Here is a 20796-nt window from a genome sequence, read left to right as displayed (position 1 = left end):
ATATGCCAATAAAAACCAAGGGTGGTCGCATACACCTTAGCAGATCTTTTTTTTTTTTAATAAATTTGTGTAATTTGCAAAATCAAAAATGCCAAACTAAGCATTGGCAAAAAAAACCAAAAAAAAATCAAACCAAACCAAAAATAGGAAAACAAATTCATTTATCACAATGCCCCTAATTGATATGAAACACACAAGTAATTCAGAAAAGAATCAGTCCAAGTTTTTACATGTTCACTATGGGCTCTCTATTCTACTATGAGCGTAAGTCATAAAAAGCTGCGCTGTTTTTGGCCGTGCGCTCTTCTCCCCCTGTACTTAAGTCAGTCACTGCGCGCCTCCATCCCAGTTACACACTGGGTGGAGCGACCTTGAAATGTGAGCGTTCCCATTCAAATCTGGCCTTATGCGCATTCTCCCGTCTGCTTAAGTTATTTTCCTCGTACGCACTTCTAACCCGGGAATAAGTGCAGGGTTGGATCAAGTCATGATCTCAGAATTTTATAGAAGTTCCACAGTGTGGATAGGAAAATGAATGGGATACAAATATATATATTTATCTCTTGGTTGCCAGAACATCACCAAAATGGAACCACCTGTTCCTTGTCCCATTTATCAATTTTCCTGAAAATATCATTGAAATCCATTCATAACTTTTCAAGTTATCTTGCTAACAGACACAAACGGAGAGTAAAACATAACCTTGCGCTCCGTGTTTGGCGGAGGTAATAATACAAAATTAGGTAATTGACACAAATATTTATCTAATGTTTATTTTAGATGGATGGAGAGAGAAAAAAAAACAACAAAACTTGGACATACACCCTAAAAACAACTGTTTCTAATCGTCAGTAACTTGAAGACTAATGGGAAAACTTTAGACAAACCAGGTTAGACCTAATCTGTGTTTATGTCACATATTTATAGTGAGAGCAATAGTAGCTCAACACCTGTTCTGGTAATCCAATGATTCATCCTTCCTCATTCTAAAGACAACAGAACGCTATGAAAACACAAGGATTAGCTGTTGTTTAAACTGTTTTAACATTTCATCCCATTTAAGGGCTTGAGGTTTTACCCTTTAAAAAACAAACAGCACAGTAAAAACATCTGTTGCTGTGGATTTTGACAGCTTGGTTTTACATGTTTCCCCATGAGATGAACCTGTCGCGTCAAATATTGGATTTATTTTTTATTCTGCTCAAGATTGAATAAATCCAAGCATTAGAGGATGATGAATGATTGCTGTCAGCTTACTTTAAATGAAGTACGTTTCCAGATTAGATGACGGTGGAGGGAAAGCCCAACTGATTTAATAAATATTCCTCCCTGATTTAAGGTGGTGACCCATCCTATTACATTAGTGTGTGGATGGTTTATGCCTGATGTTGCTTTTATTATATTGAACTCAATAATGCTTTAATACATTTTATTCCAAAAAGAAAAGGTCACTGATCCTTTTTGAAAAGAAAACACCATAAAATATAAATGTTTCCATCATTGGGAACATTTTTTTTTTTAGAGTAATTATCACATCACTTCTTCAAAATCAAATTTTACTTTGATCTCCTGACATTTTTCAACTGCCAGCAGCCAGTCTTCCTCAGAGAGCTTTGATGTGTCCTTATGAGTTATTTTAGGGTGTGGCCAGTTGTAGAGCCTCTTAGCATTATAGGATATAAAGACACAATTCTTCAGGAATATGTTCTGTATATATGTAACATCTTTAAGAATTTGCTTTTACATATTCCCCTGGGAAATGTATTAAATAAATGAGTAAACCATATGGGCCATGTTCTATCAACATGCCAAACCATACATCCCTTTCTTTAAAAACATTCCTATAATATGTTAAGTGCAGAAAAGCTTCTAAAATCATCCTTAATTTAAAATCATTCTTAATTATTGACAATATTTTCAGTATATACGACACTAGCTCTACAGACGACACTAGCTTTTATTCTGAAATTTAAGATTAGGGGGCGTGTCCTTCAGAGCACCAGACAGGAGTCATGATACTGGAGTTATGAGACGTGAACTCCAAGGATGCGGCCGTACACTCTTGGACAGAACTGCTAAATTGGCCACGCCCATGAGGAGCTTGTAAGGACACATCAAAGCGATCGGCAGATACCTCTGAGGAAGATTGGCAGCTGGCTGTCAAAACATTTTGGGAGATGAAAGTAAAATTTCCTGAAAAAAGTTGTCTGAAAAAACTAAACCTTAAAGGGATTTTCTACTGTTTTTAAAAAATGTGGCTTAAAACCTTTACAATGTCCTTATTAGAAGTTCTATGCCTAACAAAACCATATTTGTTTTATTAACTTTTAAATCTGGAACAACTTTACCCTGTGCGCCGCCATGTTGAAATGACATCATTGATGACGCGAATCGCCCCTTCTTTTTTTTTTTTTTTTTTTTTTTTTTTTTTTTTTTTTTTTTTTTTTTTTTTTTACCTTGTCTGCACATGCTGTCGAAGGTTAACACTACAAGAAGTGCAATCTTTTAACAGCAATGCATATTTTATTATTGCAATTAAATAAATTTATTTATTTCATTGCATAATTGTGACCATCACCAGCCCTCCCTAGGGAAGGGTAAGAAATACTTTATTAAAGGGAGGATGTAAAAAAAGAGAGGGCAGTGTTTACACCAAGGTGAGGGGTTGGAGGGGGGTGGGGAAGTTAACAGGGAAGAGGGATACAAGATAGGATATGGAATGAGTGGGGAATAGTTGTTAGGTTCCAAGTGATGCGATGTGAAATTGTGGTTGTGTATATTGTGCAGTTTGGTGACCAGTGTGCGGTTTAGGAATAATAGTGGTGGCTGTGAACAGAGGAAGAGGTGAGTGGAAATTCCATAAAACAGGTATTTGGGAACAAGGTGTCTAAGGTTGAGCCCAGTATGAGTGTTATCCCACAGCCCAAGGCCAGTGCATACATGACAAATGTATTTCCAAGAACCGCCACTGCAAAACCCACGAGCCGCCCCCGGGCCCGAAGAAGCAGTCAGGCCAGCAGCGAGAGCGGGCAGCCTAAGGGCCCCCGGCGACCACCCCACGGCCAAGCAGCCCCCCGCACGCCCCCAAGGTCCCAAGCCGAGAGGCAGCCATCGCCCCCCCCATACACACCCGAGAAAGCCCCAAGGAGCCAAGGACCCAGCGCACCACGCCACCGATCCCACCCCCAACCCCCAGACCCCCCACCCCACCGACCCCCCCCCCCCCACACACACCCCCGCGCCCAACCCCCCGAGGGGAGGGCCCAGAGAACTCCCTGCCCGAGGCCCCAGCGGAGGAACCGAAGCCCACGCCCAGCAGACGACCAGAGCCGCGCCGAACGGGCAGCCGGCGGGCACCCGCCGGCGAGCCCAGAGCCAGCAGGGGCCCGACCCCAGGCCAGAAGGACCCGGAATGGATGCAGCACCAGGAGCAGCCCGCCCAGGGAGGACGACCACACCCCAAGCCGCATAAGGCACCAGGGGGCCGCTGGGAGTCCCCCTGCCGGCCCCCAGGCACCCCAACCTAGCCCCCCATGGCGCCCCAGATCACCCCCTGCTGATGCCGCCCGCGCCACGAGCTTCAGTTTTTTTTAAAGCCAGGGCCCCCCCCAAGGGCCAAGCCAGACCGCCCCGCCGGGATGTGGCCCCCTGTTCGGGCCCCGACACCCTGCCTCACGGGGCACTGCCCAAGCAGGGGCCGTACCAGTAGGTACGCAAGGGCGCGGCACGCGCCACCCGCCCCGAAAGACCCCCGCCACGACCGGCCCGGCCAGCAGGCCAAGCACCCCGGGCCCCAGGAGCACCCCCCGGGAACAGGACCCCCCAAGGGCAAGCCCCCGGGCCAAGCCCCCCGGGACGCGCCCCCCACCCCGGCCCAGGACCCGGCCACAGCCCAGCAGAACCGCACAGCCCCAGACGGCACAAGGCCAGCAGCCCAGGGCCCGCCGTCCCCCGGACGGCGCAAGCCACGGGGCAGCGCCCCCCGCCGGCCCGCGAGCAACCGGCGACCCCCACCGCGGGGACGGAGGCACCCCAACGGCACACATCAAGTAAGGGACAGCAGCCCCCAGCCAAAGATGCCCCGGACCCACCCACCAGTCCGCAGATGGCAGGACGTACCCACCAGGCGGCCGAAAGCAACCTCAACCACCGGAACAGCTAGCGCCGCCCCCCCAGTAAACAGCATCATCCCGAGGCGCCAAACAACCCCGCCCCAACCCCGGTGAGGACACCAGCACCCCCCCAGCACACCCACCCCCCAAACCGGCGAGGCAGGCCGCCCCGGGCCCGCACACCGCGGGGCCCGCCCCCAAGGCCACCAGGAGACGAAACAAGCACCAAGCCACACCCAAGGGGGAGAGGCACCCCCGCGCCCCACCAGGCCGACACCGCCCGGAAAGACCCCGCAAGGAGAGACCCCGGCAAAGCCCCTCCGAGACCCACCGCCACGCCCGACCGCACCATCGTGATGTATTTTTACTCTATGCAGTGGCCCAGCCACCAACAGAGGGGCCAGGCCCCCACCGGAGAGGCCCAAATGTGTGTACCAACCCACCACCCTGTTATGGTGCCTCTCCATTCCCCAATGGAGAGGCACTTCCCGATCCCCTGTGTGAATGTGTGTGTTTGGTGAATGTATGGGGTGTGATTAAAAGAAGGGGGATGGAGGGGAGCGGTGCTCCCCATCCAGCCTCTGTGGATTTATGTGTATGTGGTGTAATAGGCCGGAGGGTGTAAGTGATAATACACCCTCCGGGGGGTGGCATGTTGAGATGTGATTAAAATTGGAGGGATTAGTAGGGCAACTAGGGTGGGAGTGCCGCCCCCACGCCACTACATAGTAACACAGGTGGCGGCCCCCTCCACCCCCAGCCCCACCATCCAGCCCCCCAAGGGTTGGGTATGGGTGTGTGGTGCATTTTGTGAGTGAGCCAGACCAGCTGGGAGTGTGGTGAAGTGAACATGTAGGAGGCCTGTCCGGTGTGAGCCGGGCCCGTCCGCATGGCGGGCCACGCGAGAGGGTAGATGGCGCAGACGGGCAAGTGGCACTGTGGGCCCCGGAGCAGCACAGCCAGAGACCCCCCCCCACGGCACCCCCCAGACCGCGCCGGCCCCGCGGAGCACGGCGACAACCCCCACCCCCGGGCACAGCCAGGCACCAACCCCATCCCCCGGCGCCCCAGGGGGCGACCCCCGCCGCACGCCGGCCCGGAGCAACGCCACCCCGCCGCCAAGGGGAGCGGCCGAGCAGGGGGGAGGCCCGCGCCCGCACCAGGGCCAGCACAGGCCCACCCGGCGCCACGATACAACACTCTCCACCGGGAGGCGGCCCCGGCCCCCCCGACTAGAGAGGACGCCATCCACCGCCAAGCAGGGCCATCCCGCCAGCCACGGACCGGCAAGCCGGAGTACCGAAGCACCCCCAGCCCGGAACCGCCCCCCCCCCCCACCGGCGCCAATGGAGCCCCCCCCCCCCCCCCACGGAGGCGATCCCCGACGACCCACGCACCGGCACGAGACACCCCCCCGACGCCAGCCCACCCCGGACGACAGCGGGCCCGAGGCCACCAGCCCCGCCCCGCCCAAGGCTGCGCAGCGCCGCCACGAGCCGCGGCCGGTCCCCGGGCAGATGGCAGGAGAGCACCCCCCCGGAAACGTAGACCAAGGATCCGCCCCCGGGGCACCCCCGCCCCGGAATCGCGCCCACGGCGCCCGGTGCACCCAGCCAGCAGACCAGCCAATCCCGACAAGGATCCACCAGGCCAAGAACCACGCGCCGCGCCCCCGCACACCCACCCAATACGACCCCCGGGGAGACCCCATAGCACCCCCCACCCCACCCCTCTAGCCGTAACGGCCACACCCCGGCCATTGCGGTCAAACAAAAAGCCCCGGAGGGGGCCCCGCCTGGCTCGCCGCGCAAGCGACATCCCTGGCAAAGGCGCGCCCCAGGGAGCCAAGCCTAGGACCCGCAAGGGCCGACGGAGCAACCCACAGCCACACCCCGCCACCCAGCGACCCAGGAGGCAATCGCCGACCCCGGGCAGCAGCCACCCCCAAAGCCACCCCCACCCCGGATCCCCCCGGACCGGAGCCAAGGACCCCACCACCCCAGGCCCCCCAACGAGACCACCCCCCAGCCAACCCACCCGGCACGGCACCGCCCGTCCCCCAGGCGGGAGCCACAGCCCCCCCACCAGCGCCCCAGGCCAACGGGAGCCCCCCAAACCCAACCCAACAGGATGGCGGGCGCAAGAGCAAAGGAGGAGGGGGGGGGAGGACGAGACAGGGGGACAGGGAGCAAGGGGAAGGAGCGGCAGGGGAGCACGCAGGGCCCCAGCCCCAGAGACCAACCAGATGTGCACGCGAGGGGCAACAGCGCCAAATCAAACAGCCCCGGGACCTCGTGAACACCCAGAAGGAATGCACACCCGTGTCGAGGCAACAAGAGACCCCGGCAACCCACCCCAGCCACCCCGGCCAAGACCACCCCAGAGGCCCAAGGTGGCCCAAGCTTACAGTTGGGCTAGTGCGTTAGTAAAGAGTGGTGCTGGCAGTCGCTTGCAGGCTAGATCATCAGGGTTTTAAAAATTTAGATTTAATGCAATTAAAAAAGGAGTCCAACGCTCCTCAAAGCACGTTATTTTTTTTTGTTTTCTGAGAGCAGACATCTTTTCCATGGAAATAAATTCTGTGAGGAGATTTTGCCATTGGTTTATGTTTAAGGATTTTTTGTCTTTCCAATTTAGTAATATTGTTTTTTTTGCTATGGCTAGTGCCGCAAGGATTGATTGTGATTGGTTTGCTGGAAGTTGAAGCATTGTCAGGTCTCCAATCAAACAAAGATTTGGAGATAAAGGAATCCTGCAGTCCAAAATGGAGGACAGTTTTTCAGTGATTAGAATCCAAAAGTGTTGAACTGGGGAGCAAAGCCATAAGGCATGTAGATAGGAATCCGCTGTATTCTGGGTGCACTGAGAGCAGATGTCTGTTGCTAAGAAGCCCATTTTATGCATTTTCTGTTGGGTAGTGTGGGATCTGTGGAGGACCTTGTATTGAATTAGCTGAAGGTTTGTGTTTTTTGTCATCTTAAAAGTATTACAACAAATTTCTGTCCAGAAATCAGTGCTCGGGGTGATTGAGAGTTCGGCCTCCCACTTCGCGATTGGTAAGTAATTACAGTTAGTGTTCGAGAGCGCTCTGTATATTTTTGAGAGTTTTTTTGATTTTGTTGAGATTTTTTTCATATATATAGCCAGTTCTGGAGGTTGTAAAGTAGTTAAGTCTAGTGGAGTATTTTTCTTTATTGTCTCTGTTACTTGTAAGTACTGTAGAAAGTTACTTTTATTTATATCGAATGCTTGGGTTAGATTGTTATATGGCCTGATCTTGTCATTTTCAAAAAGGTCTTGGAGATGAGTGATTCCACTCTCTTCCCATGTTTTCAGATAGAGTGGTGTTTTTTTATTTTTAAAGTCAGGGTTGTGCCAGATTGGAGACAGTATACTAATTTTTAATTGGACATTTGTGATGTCCAGGGCTTTCCACCATGCAGTCAGTGTGGAGGCAATTAGTGGGTTTTTAAAGCAGTTGTGATGTTTGAGGGTCGCAGTGATAAAAGGGAGATCAGAGAGTTTAATGTGTTTGCAGTCTAACTGTTCTATTTCTAGCCAGGTGTTGTAGTATTCTTTTGGTTTTAGCCACTCTGTTAAATATAATATTTGGTTTGCTAAGTAATAATGCATGAAATTAGGGGCTTCTAAACCACCCTCGTCTTTGTTTTTTTGAAGGGTTGAAAGGCTTATTTTAGGTTTTTTATTTCTAGTATAGAATTTTGTAGTTGCAGAATCTAATCTTTGAAACCATTGTTTTGGTGGTTTCAGTGGTATCATTGAGAACAGGTAGTTTATTTTAGGTAAGATTTTCATTTTAACTGAAGCTATCCTGCCAAGTAGTGAGATGGGGAGATTGTTCCATCTCCGCAGATCTTCTGTGACTTTGTCCAACATCGGATCATGATTTAGTTTAATTAATTCATTTAAGTTTGGTGATATATTTAAGCCTAGATATTTAATTGTATTTGTGGTGGAGGGGTGTTGTGGATTTTGGTTTGCAGGATTCCATGAGTTTTTTGTCAAAGGGAGGATTGATGATTTTGTCCAGTTAATGGAATAGTCTGATAATTTAGAGAAGCTGTTTATTAGATTAAATACTTCCTCTAAAGAGGATTGCGGTTCTTCCAAATAGAGTAAGATGTCATCCGCGTAAAGATTAATTTTGTGTTCTGAGATGGATGAGTGGATTCCTTTAATAACAGAGTTCTGACGTACAGCTGCTGCGAGAGGTTCAACGAATATTGCAAAAAGCAAAGGTGAGAGTGGGCAGCCTTGTCTGGTTCCCCTCTGCAGTGTGAAGCTTTGGGATGTTATTTGGTTTGTGGTTACTGAGGCCTTAGGTTTATTGTACAGGGTGGAGATCCATTGTATGAATGATTCTCCGAAGCCAAATTTGCCAAGGACAGTTAGGAGGAATGACCAGTTTACTCTATCAAATGCTTTTTCTGCATCGAGTGATAAGATTATTTTTTTCTTTTTAGAGTTCTGTGCCATGTTGATCACATTAAACAGTCTTCTCACATTGTCTGTGGAGTGTCTATTTTTAATAAATCCTGTCTGGTCTTGGTGTATAATTGACTGTACTACTTTCTCTAACCTGGATGTGAGTGCTTTGGAAATAATTTTTAAGTCTGTGTTAATAAGTGAGATGGGACGATAGCTTGAGGGTAACATGGGGTTCTTGTCTGGTTTAAGTAACAATTTAATGTTCGCTGTATTCATGTGACCTCCTACATAACCTTTATTTTTGATCTCTGTTACTACTCTGAAAAATAGTGGAGCCAGCATTGACCAGAAATGTTTTAGGAATTCAGCAGGGAACCCATCTGGACCTGGTGCTTTGCCTGTTGACATGCTGTCTAAAGCATTTTGTAATTCTTGTAAGGTTAATGGTGAGTCTAAGGTGGTTTTCTGATCTATAGTGAGCTGTGGTAGGTTTAGTTTATTAAGAAAGGTTTTAATATCTTCAGTGTCAGGGTTTAAATTTGATGAGTATAAGTTTTGATAATAATCACGAAAAATTTTATTAATGTCCTGAGGTAAGTTTAAAGTTTGACCTGAGTTATTAGAAATTGTTGCTATAAAGGAATTTTCTTTATTGTGTTTAAGCTGATTTGCTAAGTATTTGCCTGATTTATTATTGTAATCAAAGTTTTTGTATCGTAATTGTTGCAAAATGAAGTCGGTTTTTTTAGATAAGATGATATCCAGATTAAGTTTTGTATTTTGAAGTTTTTCCCATAAAAGTTCAGATGGGTTAGCTGCGTATTCTTCCGTAAGTTTCTTAATTTTTTCTTCAAGTGTTTTTTCTGCTATCTGTTCCTGTTTTTTCTTAAAAGAAGAGTATGATATAATCTTCCCTCTAATGACAGCCTTGCCAGTTTCCCAGAGTAAGGACGGTGATATTTCCGGGGAGTCGTTTGTCAATAGAAAGTCCTCCCATTCTTTTCTTATTATTTTTTCAAATTCACTGTCATTAAGTAATGAGGTGTTAAAGCGCCATAGAGAGGATACTTTCTGATTAGAGTCACACTGCAGGGTGAGGGATATTGGGGCATGATCGCTAATAATTATAGGATGTATTTTAGAGGACATCTTATGTATGATGGAATTATTTGAAAGAAAAAAGTCGATTCGGGAGAAGGATTTATGCGCGGGGGAGAAGAAGGTATATTCTTTTTTAGTTGGGTTATTCAGTCTCCATACATCTCCTATTCCAAGATCTTCCATGTAATCAATTAATACTTTAGCAGATCGAGATGGTTTTGTATTTGAGCACTTACTAGATCTGTCCAATGATGTGTTGAGCGCCAAATTGAAGTCACCTCCGATGATTAAAGATGAGTCTGCAGAAAGGTCTGAGAGCTCTGAGAAAATTCTATGGAAGAAATCAGGGTCATCATTGTTGGGGGCATAGAGGTTTAGAATTGTGAAACATTTATTATAGATTACTACTTTGATAATAATATATCTACCCTCTGGGTCTATGACGGAGCTGATTATGTTAACAGGTAACCTTTTGTTGAGAAGAACCGAGACTCCTCTTTGTCTGGAATTGAAACATGAGTTATATATTTTATTAAAATTTGAATCTGTCAGGGATTTTTCTTCTGATTTAAGTAAGTGAGTTTCTTGAAAGAAGACAATGTCTGCATTTAATCTTGAAACATAGTCAAATATCTTAATCTTTTTAGCCTGCGAGCGAATGCCACGCACATTCCAAGAAGTTACTGTAAACTGATACATAGAATGAGGTGAATGTTAGTCCATACAGGTGTAAGCATATCTGAGAATCTGTGGTCATTTGTGCACAACTGTGTTATAAAAGGCTTGGATGCAAGAAAAAAAGAAGAGGAGACACACTTATCATGCGATAACACCACGTGGTAAATGACTGGATCAAAAAGGTTAGTGAAAAGCACAAACATACAACAACAACAATAACAACAACAACCAGTATCAAAAGAGTAAAAGGAGCAAGGGGTAATTATAGGAGGTGTAGGAGGTGGGGGGTGTTGTGGGTGTTGAGTGAATGTGAAAGAAAAAAAAGAGTGAGGGGTGGGAGAAGAGAGAGTTGACATGACGGTAAAGAGTGTCCTGTGAGAGAGTACGTGCCGAAAAGTGTTTACCAAAATCTAAGCTAATATGTAGCATACATACAAACATACATACATACACACACACACGTGTCCATATATACACCTATCCGTGTTTTTTTTTTTTTTTTTTTTTTTTTTTTTTTTTTTTTTTGGTGTTGTTATTATTTTTATGTATTTATTTATTTTAATTATTATTTTTTTTTTTTTTTTTTTTTTTTTTTTTTTTTTTTTTTTGGAATTATCATTATTTTATTTTATTTTTTTTCCCTCTATTTTTATATATACACACACACACACACGCACGCACGCACACACACACACACACACACACACTTTTTTTTTTTTTTTTTTAAATGTATTTATTGGTTTTATTTGCCTTTTTTTGTTATATATATATATATATTTTTTTTTTTTTGTTTTGTTTTTTTTTAAATTATATATATAGATATATACATACACACACACACACACAAACATATACATACACACGTACATCACATATATTTATTTTAACTTTAAAATAATGCCACCTTAACTTCACCTTAAGTGGAGAATTATCCTTTGAGTGTTAACTCACATATCACGTGTGCGTTTTTTTGTTTTGTTTTTTTTAATTTATTTATTTATTATTATTTTTAGATTTGTCTTTCTCAGTAGAGCCAGGGGGTGATGTTTGAATCCCTAAACAGTTGGCCATCTATGTAAAGCTTGTCTACAACCAGTTTGGAGTTTTTGCCTTTCTGTCGGTTTTCCTTAAAGATAGGATACAGGGTTTTTCGACGTTCGTTTATTTCCCGAGGGAATTGATCGTTCATGCCGAATTGCGTACCTTTAAGTTCCCTACCTTTACTTTTTACCTGGATTTTCTGTTGAAAGTGCTCAAATTTGGCAATGATGGGACGTGGCCGGTTACCTCTACGTGGTCCGAGGCGATGGACACGGTGAAATGTGATGTTTTTCACGGTTTCTGCCGGGATTTTAAGCGCAGACGACATGAAGTCTTTTAGCAGAGCATCTGGGTCATCGTTGGGGGTTTCTGGGATGCCTGAGAAAATCACATTGTCTCTCATACTGCGAGATTGGATATCCAGGACAGTCTCTTTAAGAGACTTGTTTTCATTTTTCAGCTCTTTTACCTCGGAGCTCACCGCAGATAAAGCCGAATGGATATCATGGTTGTCTTTTTGTAAGTCCTGGATTTGTTGATAGGCAAATTCCAGGCTGGCTTTCATTTCCTGAACGTCTCGGTGCAGTAAATCGAGCACATCCAGCCTCTTAATTATGGTTTGTAGGAGTTCCGTGTGGGACTCTACCTCGAGGTCTGACGTATCGGTAGCCGAATCGTTTTTTCGGCGCTTGGCCGACTTACCTGATGTACTGGCTTTCGGTCCGGTCTCCATCACGTACTCAGCGTAATATCTATCGATGAAATCCTCGAGGTCCTCCACTCTGGCTGGTGGGGGGGCGCGTGGTCGGCTCTCGTTGGTGGCGTTGATTTAACGGTAAAAATCGTTAATATGTGCACGTAAGCAGGATCGGTAAACTAGTCTCGGCGGCGAGCCGCCATGTTGAATTTTCACAGATTGTCACGTGACTCTCAGAACATCACGTGTGACTTACCTCCTTCTCTGTCCGTGTGACTTACCTCCTTCTCTGTCTGGTTTTAGAGCAACCCAAAGCAGCACAAGTTGTCATTTTGACTGAAAAATCTGCTAAATGACCCTGAATGCTTCACTACTATAGAACTCAATGGACTAAAAGGGGCGATTCGCGTCATCGATGACGTCATTTCAACATGGCGGCGCACAGGCTCTATAACGGTAAAGTAGTCCCATTTTTACAAGATAATAAAACTAATATGGTGCAAAATAATGCGTTTTGTTAGGCATAGATCTTCTAATAGGTACTTTTTATAGGTTTTAAGCCACATTTGTAAAAACAGTGGCTGATCCCTTTAAAGTATTATTAAAAAAAAGACAAAATGAACTTACTAGAATTATACAGGAACCTTTACATTTTAAAATGGACAAACTATCACCCTGAATAACACTGATCTGTACACACTGACAACCTTCCCTGCTAACCACAATTTAATTTAAAGATGCATTTTCATCCAAAGAGAAGAATCTATTGTTTATTCCAAGTGAGAAGAAAGAAATATTGTGATGACTATCAGCCCACACTCACGTCTCTCTAATTGCCCATGAAGTCATTTCCATAAATTATTGCTCCTGTTTATTGCAGAGGCTCCATCTGCCACACAGGGGTAATCAAATGAGCACGCTGACTTTGAGTAATGGCGATGAAAGGCCGGTAGTGGCATACCGAGCTGCAAAGTAAATGAAGTGTGATTCTCTGCATCGCAACAAAACACCGCTTTCCACTGGGTGATACATTCCTAACACCTTAAGTTCAAACATCATTAAATATCTGACTTTAAACACAAATTGATTAGAGGTGATTCGTTTTAGTCCAATTTGCATTTCCTAATGACCTTCATGATGTATTGTTACAAATGTGTTTAAATGAATAAAATGACATTAATGGAAGATATGCCTAATATTTCAGAGTAAAAATACAGTTCAGTATTTATTATAGCAGGGCTGTTTTCGTCTTTAGAAATTAATGTGAAGCAAAAGAGCCAGAGTTTAACCAGCAGCACGGCCCCACAGGAAAGTCAAGCAAATTTAAAATGCTGAAAGTTACTCAAACAGCAGAACAGCATGAAAGCAAAATCATTTCACTTTAGTAGTTTAGTCCATTTTAAGCTGTCACACAACGCCTGCATCATTTGATTGTAATAACAGTAACAATAATAGTGGATTGGATTTATTAGTTTTCTGATTGTGAAAGTCAAAGAGTGAAACTAAATACTTTACATCACTGGGGATGGAGAAGTAGCATCGAATAAGCAGTGAATTAAACAGATCAACCCTAATGGAGAAAAGGAAATAATTATGTAAATCAGTGGTTCCCAATGTTTTTTGTCTCTTGTACCCCCTTTGAATTTTCCTCAAATCATTTGCTAATTATTGTCTGCTATAGTCAAAAGCAGGCCCAGAGTGGCTAATCGGGAGGACTGGGACAATTCCCAGTGGGGTGGTCTGATGTTTGGGCCGCGAGGGCGTATTCTGCTACCGCTGTCCCTGGGTCGCCTCCGCTGGCTGCTTTTTGATTTTTTTTTGGGGGGAGGGGTTTTTTGCAGACGCATCCTGAAATGACACGTCCGTGCACTCAGTCGGTGGTGTTTGAAAAATGGAAAACAGAAGGAACAAGGGTGGCACGGAGAAGGCAATACAGTAATTAAAAAGAGGAAAGCTCTGGAAACAGATGCAGCCCAATGTACTAGGGCGACCGTGGCTCAGGTGGTAGTGGGTTGTCTTCTGATCGAGAGGTTGGGGGTTCGATCCCAGTACCAGTACGTGTCGAAGTGTCCTTGGGCAAGACACTGAACCCTAAGTTGCTCCCAGTGGTCGACTATTGCCTTGCATGACAGTCCTGTCCCACTGGTGTGTGAATGTGAGAGTGATGTGTGCTGGGTCCAGACTGCAATAGCTCTATTTTTAGGAACAACCAGAAAAAGTCAGGGCCCTATGGAGTTAATGCAGCTTCTTTAATTCCTGTGGTGACAGGTAACACAGGTAAAATTGTGAAATTAAAGAAAAGCAAAAAGCTTTATAGAGATAAAAATTTGACTCCTATAACATGTCATCCAAAAAGTCCACCAGTGTCTCCAGTAAAGTCTTTAAAATTAGCTCTTCTTAATGTTAGATCTCTTGTTAACAAGTCACTAATAATTAATGATTTTATTTTGACACATCACTTGGACTTTTTATTTCTCAATGAAACATGGTTGAATGATGGTATCAGTAATACTATTCTCAATGAAAGTGCGCCACAAGACTTTATTTATTTAAATAAGTGTCGTACTTGCAGGAAAGGTGGTGGAGTTGCTGCCATTTTTAAATCAATATTTCAGTGCAAAGAAATAACATTTGGTGATTTTATCTCCTTTGAATATATGTCATTCTTACTGAAGGGTGATTCAAGAGTTCTGTTTTTAGTCATTTATAGGCCCCCAAAATATTCTGGAGAATTCATGGATGAGTTTGCTGAACTGCTGTCAGTTGTATGCACTGAATACAACTTTTTAATAATAACAGGTGACTTAAATATTCATGTAGACAATAACATGGACAATACTGCCAAAGAACTGTATGCTTTAATGGATACTTTTGGTCTTACACAACATGTGACTGGTCCGACACACACTCAAGGTCACACTTTGGATCTGGTCATCTCTAAAGGTGTTGATATCTCTGCTGTTGATGTAAGAGACTTAGCTCTATCTGATCATTTCTGTGTCTTTTATGACCTAGAGACTGTAACATCTGTTCCCCCTAGTTATGTGTGTTTAAAGAAAAGATACATAAATGAGAACACAAGTGCACAGTTTATGGAAGCCATAGCAATGACACCAACATTGAGTGCTGAAACAGTTGATGATCTTCTGGATGAGTATAATAGAAACGTCTGTAATGTCATAGATGTGGTGGCTCCAATCAAAACTAAGAGAAAACCAAACACACAGAAAACACCTTGGAGGAGGACTGAGATAATGCAGAATTTGAAATCTGACTGTAGAAGAGCTGAGCGTAAATGGAGATCAACAAAACTCCAAATTCATCTAGAACTGTACAAAATAAGTCTGCGAAAATTCAATGATGGCTTGTTCAAAGCAAGGCAGCAATACTTTTCTGAAATTATTGCCAAAAATGTCAACAACTCTCGCACATTGTTTTCTGTAATTGAAAAGCTCACAACCCCCCCAGATCAGATAGCCCCTGAATTACTGTCAGCTGGAAAATGCAATGAATTTGCAGTATATTTCAATGAAAAAATACAATCAATAAGGTCAAACATCAGAACAAACCAGCAAAATCACAAAAAGCTTGAACAGCTTCAACCACTGAGGGATGAGTCAATTACAATGTTAGAGTTTATTACAGTGAACCCAAAAACAATAGAGGAGACTGTTCAGCAGCTGAATCCATCAACGTGTTGCCTTGACACAATACCCTCAAACTTCTTTAAAACTGTTGTAAAGTCAATTGTCACTGATTTGTGTCAGATAATTAACTGCTCATTCCAATCAGGCACCGTACCAAAATCCCTGAAAGTAGCTGCTGTGAAACCGCTGTTAAAAAAGAGAACACTGGATGCCTCTATACTGGCTAACTATAGACCAATCAGCAACCTTCCATTCATGGCCAAGATCATTGAGAAGGTGGTCTTCAACCAACTGAGTCAATTCTTAACATTCAACAAAATATTTGATAAATTTCAGTCAGGTTTTCGTTCTCATCACAGCACTGAAACTGCTCTTATCAAAGTGATCAATGACATAAGGTTGAACACTGATTCAGGAAAAGTATCTGTTCTCATTCTGTTGGATCTAAGTGCTGCATTTGACACTGTAGATCATACAATTTTTGTTGCACAGATTGCAAACATGGGTTGGACTAAATGGAAAAGTAATGCAATGGTTTAAGTCATACTTGCAGGAGCGAAGCTATTTTGTAAGGATTGGAAACTTTGAATCTGACAGATTACCAATGTCCTGTGGGGCTCCTCAGGGATCTGTTCTTGGACCCCTTCTGTTTAACCTTTACATGCTTCCTTTAGGACAAATTTTACAGAACTGTAAGGTTGATTATCAGAGCTATGCAGATGACACACAACTATATCTATCACTGAACCCAGATGACCATGGTCCCATTGAGGTGTTGTGTGACTGTTTAGAAAAAGTAAACTGCTGGATGAGTGAAAACTTCCTTCAACTAAACCATGACAAGACGGAGGTGATTGTCTTTGGTAACAAGGAAAAGAGGACTGCTGTCAGCAATTATCTTGAGTCTCGATCTTTAAAAGCTAAAGACCAAGTCAAAAACCTTGGTGTTCTGATTGACTCAGATCTTACATTCAGCAGTCAGATCAAATCTATCACAAAAACAGCCTTCTACCACCTAAAGAACATCTCCAGAGTGAAAGGTTTAATGGCTCAGAAAGACTAGGAGAAACTGGTCCATGCTTTTATCTCCAGCAGACTGGACTATTGTAATGGTCTTCTGACAGGAATCCCCCAAAAGAGCATCAAACAGCTACAGCTGGTTCAGAACGCTGCAGCTCGGGTCTTAACCAGAACAAAGAGGTCAGAACACATTACTCCAGTTTTAAAGTCTTTACACTGGCTCCCAGTCAGCCTCAGAATAGACTTTAAAGTTCTGCTGCTGGTGTATAAATCTGTGAATGGGTTTGGTCCAGAATACATCAGTGACATGTTAGTCAGGTATGAACCCAGCAGGTCTCTCAGATCTATGGACACAGGTCAGATAGTGGAGCCCAGAGCTCACAGTAAACATGGTGATGCTGCTTTTAGTTGTTATGCTGCAAAGAAGTGGAACAAACTGCCAGCAGAGCTGAAGTCAGCATCCAATGGGAACATTTTTAAATCAAAGTTAAAGGCACTTTTTTTCTCTACTGCATATGATTGAGAGAGATTTTTAGTCATGTTGTTGATGTAATGATGATTTTACTGATGATTTTAATTGATTTTACTGATGATTTTAATTGTTCTTATTGATTTAAATGTTCTTATTGATTTTAAACAATTGAATGTTTTATCATGTAAAGCACATTGAGTTGCCTTGAGTATGAAATGCGCTATATAAATAAATTTGCCTTGCCTTGCCTTGCCTTGGGTGAATGAGCTGATATGTAAAAGCGCTTGGAGACTGCTTCAGTGTGGTGATAAAGCGCTATATAAAATCAAGTCCATTTGCCATTTACTAAAATTGGCAACTTTTTCCCTAAAACGAGCTTGTGGTTTGAAACGACAAATGAGGACAATGAAACGGGTAAGGCAAGATCTTTGACCTTTGCCTCCAAACCACTGTTCAAGTAAATTAATTATCAAGTCAATGACTTGTGTGGCGCTGTGGCATATAACCTAACGTTATATAATTTAAATAATAGTATGATGCAATGCCACATAACTGGGAAACTTTGTCTTGTTTGTAGCCCCTCAGACTCCTTCCATTGAACAGCAGGATGTTGAACTAGAGCAAAAACTGTCCTTTGTGTTCATCTCATCCTCTCTCAGTACAATCTGCTACAGTAACTCATGCCTACCATGTGATTGGAGTGGCCCACATGTTGCTATCAACACTGTCCATCACACAAGTAGCCTGTGAGAGACGTTTTTCAACAGTGAAATGGATAAAAAACAGACTCTGGAGCACTTTTACCCAGAGGAAACTTGAGGCATTCATGCTCATGTGCACTGAGAAAGAAATGTTTATGTCTTTGGACAATGATACTGTAATAAACAGTCACAGAGGTCAGTGCACTGCTCAGGGGTTTATTATTTGTTTTAGGGTTGGCCATGTTTCTTTGAAACTATACTAAAAACAATAAAAACAATAATGGCGTCATCAGAAAGTGCAACAATTATTTTATTCATTATTCAGGATTTGATATCTGTGAACACTAATTTGCTAATTTGCAGAAAAGGACATTCTGATGTTGTAAAGAATAGTGTTGTGATGGAACTGTTTCCTTGCAGAAGAAAATCAGATGATAGTGTTAGTTATTTTTTTTCTTATTTCATTTTTAAGGTTTGGATATCTGTGAACATAGAATATAGATTCTGATATTGTTGTAAAGAATAATGTTGGAGATGTGCACTCATGATGAAATAAATCTACATTGTGACACAACCCTTACTTGCACTGAATTGGAAATAATTTAGAAAACACACTGAATTACAAGGCTTTACAGAACAGTGCGCTATTGTAGACTTAACATGTAAGGTTGTAATAACATGATTTTAATAATAACAGGTCATGATCTAAAGTGGGCCGGCCACTCCGGCCCTGGACAAAAGCGTGATAAAATGACCTCTACAGCATAAAATAATTTTGTTTCAATAAATGACAAGAAAATATAGTATTTTATTGTGGTGAATTTGTCCAAAAAAACTAATTAAATCTTTCCAAGTACCCCCTGCAATGTGTTCCTCTACACCCAGAGGTACACGTACCCCTGTTTGGGAACCACTGATCTAAATTATTGTTATGTGCATTCAGCTGTTACTAAGAACTTTACCTGTTAGGCATGTTTGCACGTAGTAGTGACGTTTTTGTAACTAATACTTTTGGACAGTCGAAAACATGTCAAACTCGAGGCTCGGGTGCCAAATCCGGCCCTTTGGAGCATCCAGTTCGGCCCCGCTCGAGAAAGTACAAATGACAGAGAAAACATGAATCATTGTGTAAATGAAACTCAACAAAATTTGCAGGTGCTCACAGTTTTTGCAGTGCTTTTATTGCATGATTGTAGTTATTTTAAATGTTAAAATAAACCCTCAAAATTTTTACAAAATTTATTAATTTTCCCCAAATTATTACATAACAGTTTCCTTAATTAAATAGAACATGGTCACAAATCTTTGACATTTAAAGTGAAGATCCTGTTTAGAATGATATCTGTCACTTATTGCTTGGATATTGTCATTTTTTTACATATTTAGTATTTTATGTATACGTAAAAGTACAAACTAGGGCACAATAATGTTGAAATGACTTGTTTTCCTGCATAAAATCTGTGGCCCTCTTTAGCTCAAACTGGTCCATATTTGGCCCCTGAACTAAAATGAGTTTGACACCCCTGGTTTAAAAAAATACTCACTGAAGTTGAATAAGTTCAATTTAACTTCTAAATATTTCTATTTTAGTTCCTGTTTCATATCGTTTACTGTAAGTGGCATCAAGTAAAAACCTCTGAAGGTGAAACCTTTAACGTCAAGTTGAATTTGGAAGATTTTCAGTCTGAATGGAATGTTCTTTTTATTTTTATTTTTTATCATTAGATGGAAAATGACAGATTTTTTCCCCTAATTTTCTAAAATGATGACTACAAAACGAAACACAGTTGCAACCTAAAGAAACAATTTTTAGCCTTATCTTTCAGCTTTATGGGAAAATATTTTTGTGCTACAAAAGTGAATATGTATTTTCACAGCAGATGATTAATTCCCTTTGTTTAGAATAACTCTGTCGTTTAATGACAACGTAAGCTCCTGTTTTCCACGTCGTGTCGATGGCAGAATATTTTGGATTAAGGGAGTGACTTGATTTGATTTATTTATTTTTGGACATGTAAAAACAAAAACAATACACATAAAATAAAAGGAATGTCACAAAACAAGTTGACTTCTAATAGAAGTCAAAAACACAAAGAAAGAAGATTTCAATAAAACATTTACACGTTGAAAACAGGACTTAATATTTTTCTTTGTGAAACCACTTATCCAGACCGAGGATGCCTGTAGTGGGTGTGTGTAGCAAAGTAATCTCCTTTCTTGCTTATATTTTTACTAATATCTTTACTGATATTTTAGCAATTAAAACCTTTGCGTAACCAGGAAAAAAAAGATCATAGTGTTTTTTTTTTGTTTTGTTTTTTAAAAACAACACTTTTTCAAGGGAGTGCTGTCTGGATATGATGTGGGTTGTGGGATTTTGTTTGTTTTCATAGTTATATTATGTGAAGGGTTCATTTATTCAGTCTGAATAAATTAAACTTTAACATATTATCCAAAAAGAAGAACTTTCTGGAATTATGATTTACTTCAATGCATGTGTTAGTTCTATTAGAAAATGTGTTTTTAGTTTGGAGTATCACAGGAGAAGTACAACTTTCATTCTGTTTTAATTTGTGTAAATATTGATATCAAAAACCATTCTGGCATGCAAAAGCCAAAGATGAATAAAGTTAATATTGTCTACACATTCCCATTTTGTTCAGGCTCATATTTTCCAAGCTTTTCTCCCTCTTTTATTCAAAGCAGAAAGTTTTCTCTGGTTTGTTTCATCTCCGATGCATTCCGTACGTTGATGAATAGTGCTCTTTGCAAGCAGCAGTGAGAGCATTAGGCTTTGTTGGTCACTGTTGTGGCCATGCAATGTGACTTTGCATGTAAATCACTATGTGAGCCCAATTTTAGTTGCTAATAAGGTCTC

This window comes from Gouania willdenowi, chromosome 16, assembly GCF_900634775.1.
Source record: "Gouania willdenowi chromosome 16, fGouWil2.1, whole genome shotgun sequence".
Taxonomy (NCBI): Eukaryota; Metazoa; Chordata; class Actinopteri; order Blenniiformes; family Gobiesocidae; genus Gouania; species Gouania willdenowi.
The sequence above is the reverse complement of the archived record's forward strand: the minus strand, read 5'-3'. Positions refer to the sequence as shown.